Source organism: Lichenostomus cassidix, chromosome 1Aa (assembly GCF_008360975.1).
Source record: "Lichenostomus cassidix isolate B80296 chromosome 1Aa, HeHo_3.0, whole genome shotgun sequence".
Classification (NCBI taxonomy): domain Eukaryota; kingdom Metazoa; phylum Chordata; class Aves; order Passeriformes; family Meliphagidae; genus Lichenostomus; species Lichenostomus cassidix.
In genome coordinates, this window is record NC_139480.1 from 47,933,930 (window position 1) to 47,943,508 (window position 9,579).

Genomic DNA, 9,579 nt, shown 5'->3' on the forward strand with positions numbered 1-9,579 from the left:
GCTGGGGAAGTGCACTGAGACCTTTTAGCCGGTGGGAGACGTTTTTGGAGACCTCCTGAACCTCAACAACTCTGCACAGAGATGTTGTAAGCACAGGAATTCCCCTTCTGACTTATGCCTTGATGAGCCAGGCTGAGTTGTTTGATGCAATCAGCTGCTTCTGGACAGGAAGCTACACTGTACCAGCACCGTTACCACTGATGATGATTTATTCCTGCCCTGTCTTGCAAGGAGTCTGGTAAGAGAAGCCAAAAAGCATGGGAATATGAAAGCTGCCTTCCTCCTGGTCTCCTCCTGATTGTCCTTTGTGTGGTGCTGCCTCTTATGGTGAGTTTGTATTTTCTGTCCCTTGTTACAGTGATCACTACTATGGAATGTAGGTAAAAAATGTAAGAAAGGCAAGAATGGTTTAAACTCACAATTGTTTTCAGTAGAGGAATCCTGGAAAGGTGAGTTTGGCACACTAGTCGAGCAGAAGACTGCAGAGATCTTCCTCCTAGCTCTTTTGCTCAGAAAAGAGCTGGCAGGAATGCGAACAGTGTCTTATCAAGCCATTATTTTATAGTTCTCTCTAGTGCAAATCATTTTGAAAGAGACAAGCAGAAAAGGATGGAAGGGCTTCCTTTCCCCTTTCCACCTTCACTGTACACACACCTTCTTGTCATGGTAATAGGTGGGAAACTTACACTTTAAATACTTCACAAGGGAAAGCAGTTCTGAAGTTCCTGGTTTACTTTCCCATGTGTCACTTTGCTAGGACTGATGCGAGGCAGAAAAACGGAGAAAACACAGGTAGTGGGAAAACAGGTTCATTCTCAATGGCTGGAGTTATGTGTGCAAAATGGGGTAATTTTTTTCTCTCTGCTTTTCAGTTGTAGGATGCATGGTTGGGATGAGGGGGAGTCAACTGGATGTACTAATTATCTTTAGGAGAGCATTAGTGATTTTACAGAAAATGAGTAATCTTTTCCTTTGTCATTTTTCATAGTAGATTCATTAAATAAAAAAACAAAAAACATGGGAGCTAAAATATTTGGGCATTTTTCCTGTGGTTGTCCTTATCTGGACTGTCACAGCACTCAAGGGAGCTGTATCATTTAGATGATCTTTCATAAGTCAAGTGGGATGAATCAAAGGGCACCTTTGGCCCAAGAGTGCTCAGCAGCAGAGTGTTCCTCACTGCTTTTCCCAAAGCGAGAGCCTACAGTCCAGGATAGCAAAGGGAAGGCCCCACTGTGTGCAGCCAGGGAACAACTTCAGGCTTCTGAGCACTCAGGCGAGCAGCTGATGGACAGTTTTCATTTGCCACCTCCCTGTGCTCACTACTGATGTTTCATGTCTGACATTGAATGCATTTCCCTTCCTCCCAGGCTAAGCTGGGGCAGGTGACCTGGGCTCTCTGTGCTACAATGGAGCAGGTTGCCTGCCAGTGAGAGTTGAGTGGCTCCCTGTCCTGAAGGGAGGGGAACCATCACCTCTCCTGCCTCCTTCCACTGCTGTTGGGCAAGCCTTGCCCCTAAGGTGGGCCACAGCCAGAAACATCTGAAAACTCTTAGCATGGGTCAGTGGTTGAATTCTAAAACTTCATATGTGCGTCAGAAAACAAAAGGAAAATAAATCTGTGGCTTCTTCTGTAACACACAAAAGAGCTTGGGGTTCTTGAGTGAGAGCTAGTCTTGAGAAATTTGGGCTGTTTGGTGAAAAGTACTGGATGGCTGCAATTTGTGATGCTGATTGAGAAAAGTTGTGGGATCAGGCTTGATTTTTCAAAGCAAGTACCTCTTGTTCTGATTTAATTTCCAGGCAGCAAACAGCAGCTACACATCTCCTATCAAATAGCATATGTAGGTCACTGGTACAAATAAACATCTTTTTACAGAGTGTGTATAGATCACTGATACAAAATGCATGCTGGGTGGTTTAAGTAGTTTTGAAATATAGGATTACTGTGGCGAGTCACACACATAAAATTTCCACCTCCCTTTACAATCTAGACCACTTCACCAAGGCAGGGTGGGAGAAGCTGTCACTACATCCCTGTGAGCCAAAGCATGTCCAGACAGAGCAGTCTCCGGTGTTCCTGGCTGGGATGGGCAAGGATCCAGTTCTTCCTTATGTGAAGGTTCCTGTGCCTCATGGTGGTTTCATAATGTGCTTTCAGGGCCTCTCAGTATCCCCTTTGAGATTCTCCAGTGATAGAAGAGGAAAGAAATCTGGCCAGGTTTTGTTTGCACAGGAAGGTATTCAGGAGCAGTTATCAAAATTAATTTCCTGAGTGTGTAATTGCAGGAACAGGCGAGCCCACGTGTGCTGTTCAGGTTAAGTCATGTTATTCTTTAAGTCATGTTATTCTTTCTGCAGGCAGATGTGTCCATGAGGGGTTGAAAACCCCACAGCAGGGAGAGTCAGAGGCCCTTCTGCTGCTGATACAGTTGCCTTTTTCCAGGGCCCTTCTTTTCATTGCTCAAACTCTCATTTTCCAAGTGTAAAAAAAAAAAAAAAAAAAAAAAAAAACCAAACAGCCCCCAAAATGAAAAAAAACCCAAACGTGCAGAAAAAGAAAACAACTGGAAGGCAACCAAAGCTGCCTTTCTGGAGACTGATTTCTAATGCTACCAACAAAATATCAGCAGTGACACCCCCTCCTGCACAGACAGGGACAGGTGCCAGCCTGAGCCACAGCCTTGCATTTCATCTGAGCTGGGAGCCTCCCGGAATAGAAGGGCTGGGTAGAAGTGGCACATTGTGCTGCCTTGAAGGTGAGCAGGCAGCTAACCTGTGGCCAAACCTGCTGCCATTTCTGTCCCTTGCTTGTACCACAGCCTGTCTGCTGCTGCCATCACCTGCCAGCTCCTGCCTCTCACCCCAGAGGCCCTGCAGAGGCTTGGAGGCTTTCATCATCATCATCATCATTTCCTTCCTGTGTGCTGGTCCATTAGCATCCCGGCCTCCTAGAGCAGCTTTGTGATCAGCCCGCAAAAAAACTGCACTGGAGGCTTGTGTATCCTTCCCTTCCTTACCCTTGCTGACCTTGCTCCTGCTGAACTTTCCATCCACCTCATGCCTGTGTGGTTGTCATCAATTCCCAGTTCCTCTGTGCTCGACTGCCTCCTGTCCCTTGCCTGTGGTGTTTCTCACTGGTTGGCTGCTCCCTCCTGACCTGAGGGGCACCGGTTATTTTCAAGTTTGGAATGCAACACCACAGCCATGCACATCCACTGTTGGCCCAGAGAAGCATGGATGGGTTACAGGTGCAGATGGATGGGCTCCTTGTTCTGGCCTCTGAGGTTCAGGGACAGCTGCTCCCCTCTCTTTTAGCTGTGCTAGATAACAAAAGCCCTCTTCACCCATCCTAACCGTCATTCACCGCCCCTGGCATTTCACACCCATATGGCTTTGCTTCCTCCTGCCTCCATTCCAACCCACCTTCCTACTAATTCTGCTTTGTGCTGAAATGTTTATCTCTTGGGTAATTGGCAGCTTCACCTCCTCAGTGTGCCTGCAGCCCTGCAGCCAGCAAGAGGGACGTGCTTAAAGAAAAATCCAGCTCCGTTTCAGCAGGTGTCAGACATCCTTTGTGCACAAAAGCTGTTGGTGAGGAAGGCACCAGGCCAAGAGTTAGTGACAGGAAAGAAGGAAATTAAGTGATGTTTTTGTACAACATATTACTTTTCATTGTGAGTACACATGTGAGAATGGGTGGGTGAGAGCCTACAGAGCCCTTCAGAGGAGGTGCTGTGAGGACCAGTGGCAGGGATTGCTTCTTTCTTGCTCTTCCCATTCATCTAATCTCTGTGTTTCCACTCCCTCCCTCATTTTCTCTCCCTCAGCTAATTTTGTGCTGATTCAGCTATCCTTGTCAGGAGCTCAGGCTGCAGTTGCAGCTGTGTCTGCTTCTATGTTGTGACCTATTCCTGCTTTAAGGGTCCCTACAGGAAGTGAGTACTGCACTTTGATTTCTCTGTGAGTTCCCAAAATCCCTGGGATGCTCAAATCATAGAATCATAGAATGGTTTGGGTTGGAAGGGACTTTTAAAGACCATCTATTTCAACCTCCCTGCAACAAGCAGGGGCATCTTCAACTGTATCAGTTTGCTCAGAGCCCTGTCCAGGCTGACCTTGAATGTTTCCAGGCATGGGGCATCTGCCACTTCTCTGGGCAACCTGTTCCAGTGTTTCACCACCCTCATTGAAAAAAATTTCTTCCTTATATCTAACTGAACTTGATCCTCCTTCAGTTTATCCCTTGTTCTATTGCAACAGGCTCTGACAAAAAGTTTGTCACCTTACTTCAAGGCTCACTTCAAGTACTGAAAGGCTGCAATAAGGTTTCCCCAGAGCCTTCTTTTCTCCAGGACTGGGGTTGAGGTTCTCTGGGAGCCAAGCTGCTGCTCCTTTGTATCCTCTCTGTTCCTTCAGCTCCTTTGTATCCCCTCTGTTCCTTCAGCTCCTCTGGGATCAGCTAGGGGCCTGGTTGCTGCAGGGGACCTGCTGGCCAAAACCAGTTTATCCTTTCTGCTGTACTGGGTGGCTGCCATGGGATGACAAAACCTCCTTGGAGCAGCTTGACAATAGCAGAGAGAGTTTGTCAGGGTCCTTTATTTTATTTATTGGTAATTTTAGCCATGAGTTCACTGATGAATTTGAATACATTCATTTAAATCATCTTTTTAACAATAAAATTGAAGCTAATTTCACGCAGAATTTCCCTTTTGTTATTTGCTTAAATAATCCTGCACTTTGGCTGTTATTAATTACGTCCACAGATTTCTAAACAACTTAATCTGTGGAAATTAGAGTTTATGGGGAGGGCAAGATCTAGAACATCTGAGAGCAATATTCCTGTTCCTTTTAAACATCATTCATTTGTATTGAATACGGCAGTATGTAAACAAAATGCCAGCTGTACAGCAGAGGATAAAAATTACAGGGCAGTGAAGCCAATTAAATCGATTGCTGTGGGCTTTGCCTTTCCCCTGTCTCCTGGGAAAGGCTGGGTTGGAAGGCTGGCAAACATAGGTGTGGACAGAAGGACACAATAATTGTCCTCTGTATTTTAAAGGCACATTGTCACCACTGCATCAGATACTGTCACCAACCCTTAGAAAGGGGCTAAGTTGCTATTTCGGCTCTCAAGCCACTCTGCTTGGCATATTGGCTTTCAATGCATCAGAGAGTCCTTCACATCCAATTTTGAGCAATCAAATGGTCCAACTAGCCCCCAAAATAGGGACAAGCTCATAATTTTATTAACAAAATCTATTTAAAACTGAAGGGAAAGGTGTCTGAAAAGACTACTTTTCTAAAACAAGCATGAAAGTCTCCTCTAGATCAGCATGTGGTGTCCCTGCAAGAGTGTTACTGTTTAAGGTTACTTTTACAACAGAACTTGAAATTTTGGCTTCTTCAAAGGTTCTTTGGGATACAGAAATCTGCGCTTTGTCCTGATTGCTGCCAGTATTTCAACAGGGGAGTCACCATTGATACATTCTCTGAGCTACAAAGATGGAATAGTATCATGGAAACATAGAATCATTTATATTGGAAAAGACATTTAGATTGAGTCCAGTTTTTAACCCAGCACTGCCAAGTCCACCATTTAACCATGTCCTTAAGTGCCACACCTACGCATCTTTTAAATACATCCAGGGATGGTGACTTCACCACTTCCCTGGACTGCCTTTCCAACTTCTAGACAAGCACTTTGGTGAAGAAATTTTTATTAATATCTAATCAAAACCTCCTCTGGCACAACTTGATGCCATTTCCACTTGTCCTGTCTCTTGCTACCTGGGAGAAGAGGCTGACTCCCATCTTGCTGCAACCTCCTGTCAGGTAGTTTAGAGAGTGGTAAGGTCTCCTTTTCTGCAGGTTAAATAAACCCAGCTCCCTCAGCTGATCCCCGTAAGATTTGTGTTTCAGACCTTTCGCCATTGCCCTTCTCTGGACATGCTCCAGCACCTCAATGCCTTTATTTTAGTGAGGGACCCAAAACTGAACACAAGATCTGAGATGCAGCCTTACCAGTGCTGAGTATGGGGGCATGATCACTGTACTGGTCCTGGTGGCCACAGTATTTCTGGTACAAAAGGTCACAGCCAATGTGTTTATGATGTCTGTTTTTGAGCCAAGTTTCCCACAGGGATTTTCAGCCCTCTGTCACTGGCAGAGGTCAATGAGGTGGTTGGTGGTTCCACTGGACATGCAGCTGGCTCAGATGTGGTTCAAGGGGTCCGTGTGGTTTCTCAGTGGCTTTTCTTCATTTGCGTCAGGTGAAGGGAAACTCCCAGTGGGTGTAAGAGCACACCCAGGGCTTTTGGGACGCACACCTCTTTCAGCTCATTTGCTTCCTTTTTTTGCTCCCTGATTGTATCTCAAACTGAGCTGAAAAGGATGTTGGTTTTGCTTTGTGTGAAAGGATGAGGTCACCCTTGAAAGGAAAAGGTTTCCCTTGAAATCTCTTGCTGTCCTCAAGGGAAATCCATGTGGGTGGGTTTGGAGTGCTGCTGGCTCACAGCATCCACCCCACAGCAAACTTGGGTCACTGATAGCTGAGGTTCTCCGAAGCCACCCACATTTGGGTGTGGACAAACTCTTCCTCAAGCTTTCATCTCTTCGCATAAGGATTTGGCTGGTGCAGGCCAGCTGGCTCCCACACCAAGCCCAATTCCATTTATCATGACATGTGGGACTGCCAGCAGCAGCTGGTTGACATAACAACTGCATTTTCCAGCGCTGGAAATAGTGTTTCCTCTTGCCCATCTTTCATTCCTGTTATCCCGAGTGGAGGCTTTTGCTCTGTTTTTGTTTTATTTTCCTCTTGAGGAAGGCATAAACACATTTCTTAGTTTCCTGCTTGAAGCAAAGTGGCTGAGTCAGGACCAAAAACAGCTCTAGGTGCCTGCTCAGGGTGAAGATGAGGAGTGTGTGGCTTGGGGTAGCTGCATAGGATCACCTCAATTCTTTCTGCTCCTAAATACACTTTCCTAAGGGCTTCAGACTGGGCTTTGAATAGTCAGTGGCCATCCCTGCTCTTAATCTCCCTGACAGTTTTGCCTTGACCTCTTAAGCCTGAAATGCTCTGTGTAGCTTCAGCCGCAGCTGGCCAGTCCTGTGAGCACCACTTCCAGCCAGCCTTCCAGTGTCCCTTTCTCCCACTGAGACCTTAGCATCTCCTTGTCTCCCCAACTGACAATGAGTTTTCCCCAGTCCCCATTGTGGTGCAGGGCTGGCATCTTGGGGACACTCTGGCCTCTTGCTGGCTCTAGGGAAGGTACTGCCTGCTGTGGCCAGAGCCTTAGCTGGTGGGATAATTTGCTAGCTTCACAGGCAACCAAATTTCAGAGGTGCCTTAACCCTGTTGACTCTTCTACATCCTGGCCATGTGCATCACAGTGCACACCATGTGCTGGTGTGGGTGATGCCACGACGGAGTGGCACCATCTGTGGGACCCCTGCTCCCTGGCAGCCCTTCAGCTGTATGAAGGGACACTGATGGCTACAGGAGGCAGGGCATGGCAGCCAATCTATTGCAATCACATTTGTGTCCTCCCCTGGAAAACCTTTAGGCTGAGATGAACAACTTCAGCCTGTAGAGGAATGCAGCAGGCAAGGGGCTGGAGGGAAGTTGTGTAGAATTATAATACTAATTCACAGCACTTCAGGTAAAAGGGCAAATGAGCTCTCAGGTCCCTGACCCCAGGGACTGCAAGCAGCATTGTTTGTCCTGCAGTATGTCAGAAATCCCCTAAACATCCCAGGAAATCTATTTGCCAGGTCCTGCAGAGCTGAACTCAGCATCACCCTCCTTTTCTCTGTTCATTCCCCACTTTGAGCTCTCCTAAGCATTTGCATGGTCAAACTGCTCACAGGCATCCTGCTTCCCAGATTCACCTCGTTTATTTTGCACATGGCATCCTCTGCCTGACTGCTTTATGTCACCTGGCCAGCAGCTAGGTAGGGTCAGGGTAGGGGCAATGCATGGATGGGAATAAATTGGACCCTCAGCTTGGCTTAGTCCTCATCGTAGCATTTAATAAGCCAGTGCAGGGAGCAGATCTGATGAAAAAGCGTTCCTGTTTGGTTTATTTTTTAAATTTTATTTTATTTAATTTATTTTATTTTATTTTTCTAAACTCTGCCTAGGAGGTTGGTTCTCCATGGGAGCAGACAGCAATGTTGCCATGCATAGCACAATGAGTGTGGCTTCTCTCACTGGCAGAGCCCTCCTGCCAGGAGGGAGAAGCCAGGGGAACATAATACTGGGTGGAAAGCCAGTTTACGAAGGAAACATTAATGTTTTCAAAATCATCAACCAAACTTCCTACCTGCATGAACAGACTGGTGAATAGCAGCACCATCAAGCTTTTGCAGCTTTGTTTTCCCCTGCCCCCATCAAACAGAAACAGAGTAGCAAATGCAATTCCTGAAGTATCACTAATACAGTAAAACAGCAAGGACAGGTGACACAGGACTGGGAGGAGAGACAATAGCCTGGAGGTGTTTTCCTGTCCACAAGGAAGCCAGCTTAGGTCTGAAGTAGTGCTTATCCTCTTCCCAAACAAAGAGTGACTGGGACCAGCTCTTCCTAGGTTTTGCTTGATGCTGTCATTCCTAGAGAAGTAAGAAACTGCTGGGTCTAAGGGGACTGAATTTTACTAGGAACTCTTGGACAGGTTCCCACTTGAACAAGGCTTGTAGGAAAGGGCCAGCTGAGTCACTGCTGTGGAAGAGGCTGCAGCCAGCAGATAAAAGGTCTGCATCACCAGGTGCTGTCAGAATGAGTGTTAAATTAAGTGTAAGAGAGACACACTGTGCCTAAGGCTCAATTAACTGTTCCTTTTCACCATGAAAGCTTGCCCTCATGCTTTTACTCTGCCTCCTGCTTTTTAACTGAGCTCTGACTACCACCAGTTATTTAGCAACAATGTCTGCCTGGGGTTCAGCCACGTCCACATGTGAGCAGCTCTTTCAGGGCTGAGGTTGAAGCGAGTGGTGAACTTCAAAAGAGGACAAACTCATTTCACTGAGTGAGTAATCAGAGCTTGGGCCACAGAAGGCTCTGAAGGATGAGGTAGCTCTCAGCTATGGCAGCACTGGGAAGCCCAGAAGCCATGGAAGAGGAAGCTGAACTATGAGTACAATTGGGGTCTGTGGCTGTCATTTGTTGGAGAGGTTTATTAGGGTGTGGCACTGTGGATAACTCACTTCTGGGAGTTTTTGTATTTGCAAAGTGAATTGACCAGAGAAATCCTGTGCAATGACTGTTTCCATGTTTATCTTGAAAACTTTACCTTTCATTGCTGCTTTCTGTCCCATTGATCCTCTTGGTGGCACACAGAGCTCCAGGTGGTCTCAATGAACTGATTTCCCCTCCCTGAATGTTGCTGCTGCTGGTGGCTCACACAACTGATTTATCACCTAAAGCTTTCAAGGAAGCCAGCTTGCTGAGACCTGGATTTCTGACAGAGAGGCAAAAATTTGAAGGTAGGAATCACTTTTATATTTATCTTTGAGTAGTGAAAAAAGTAGGGTCAGAAAGGCACCCACCTTCTTTTTTTCCATGTGAAGATTGTCTCT